Consider the following 1,707-nt stretch of genomic DNA (forward strand, 5'->3'; position numbering starts at 1 on the left):
AGACAGGAGCCAAAGATTCATCAATCAGAACGCTCGGTGAGTGTGATCGGCAACTGAAATAGAGAGCGAGAAGAAGAAGGAGAAAGAGAGAGAGAAGGTGAGGAGAGAGAGAGAGAATTGAATTGAATTGAACTTTATTTTACAAGGATTAATATTTAAGGCTATGCCTTTTCTTACAATCTGTCCTTGGGACACAAAAACACACAATGATAAAATAAAAGATTGAAAAGTGAAGAGAGAGGGAGAGAGAGAGAGAGGGAGAGAGAGAGAGAGAGAGAGAGAGAGAGAGAGAGAGAGGGAGAGAGAGAGAGAGAGAGAGAGAGAGAGAGAGAGAGAGAGAGAGAGAGAGAGAGAGAGAGAGAGAGAGAAAGAGAAAGAGAAAGAGAACTCGAAAACTTTATTACCGAGGGATGATAGCATTAGGTCCATATGGTCCTTTCTTACAGCTAGTCCCTACTATAATACACACATGAAACAAAGAACAAATATGAAGAATAAAAAAATTAAAAAATAAATAAATTTTAAAAAAAACCAATAGGGAAAGGTATAACAAAATAAAAATTAAAAATTAAAAAGTGTGCTTGTTAATGGAAGCATACTATACACTTTCTCTTTTACACATCCTCACACACACTCGCACAAAGTGTACACCGACTTAGAGAGAGAGAGAGAGAGAGAGAGAGAGGGGGAGAGAAATAGAGACAGAGAGAGACAGAGAGAGTGAGCAGGGCCTCACATCCATGAGAGGTAGCATAGGACAAATGTCCTGGCCAATGTAAAAGTGATAGGACATTTGTCCTGAACAAAAACAAATCAATAGGACATTTTTTTTCCCGTAACAAAACGTAAATATAATTAAACTTGACTAGTTTCTTGGCACGAGGGTAAAAGAACAAACATACTTTTTTGGGCAAAAAGTGAGCAGCTTTGACTGTCACAGCTGTCCCCTTTTCTTGTTTTGTCAGCTGTCGGGTTTCAACTATCTCCTTGTCTCTCTGGAGAGATGGCACATGCACACTAACAGCATGGTCTATGGTTTCTTGATAATCGGTAAGGGCCGATTTGCGAAAGTTCGAACAGCCAACGGTAAAAGTGTTGGATTTCCCTGTGTGCTGACATGAGGTGCAAAACATAAGTTTCCTCTCTGGGTCATGCGACACCCACTGGAATGATGTCGCCCAGCTTGAGACGAAGTTACGCGTGGGGGTGAGGGAGGGGGTAGTGTTTTTCTTCGGCTCCGATGTTTGACCTCTAACTGCTCTGGGGCTGGAGGAATCTAAGTTTCCGTGCTACTGACAGATATGAGGGAAGGGACTTGAAGTGTAATTTCTTCTGTCCCTTTTCTGGGATCAGATTTCGTTTAGGCGGCATGTTTGTTATTTTCGGGGAAAGCGCGAAGGGAGGCAACTCTCAACTGGCTTCGAGCATTCCGAGTTGGGAGCCTTGGAAACTCTTTGGTACTGGAGGCACAAAGTGTCTAATTGCGTCTGCAACACATCGCTTCGCAATACATCGATAAAATAGCATTCAAACTACTGTAAATTGAGAAGTACTGACGATGTCCGGATCAAATTATGGAATAATCGGACATTGACCACTTTGTGACAAAAACAATAGGACATTTGTCCTCCTGCATGAAAAATGTATAGGACATTTGAAAAAAATATCCTCATATGTCCGATGTCCGACGTGGATGTGAGGCCCTGA

Source organism: Littorina saxatilis, unplaced genomic scaffold (assembly GCF_037325665.1).
Source record: "Littorina saxatilis isolate snail1 unplaced genomic scaffold, US_GU_Lsax_2.0 scaffold_1049, whole genome shotgun sequence".
NCBI classification, from domain to species: domain Eukaryota; kingdom Metazoa; phylum Mollusca; class Gastropoda; order Littorinimorpha; family Littorinidae; genus Littorina; species Littorina saxatilis.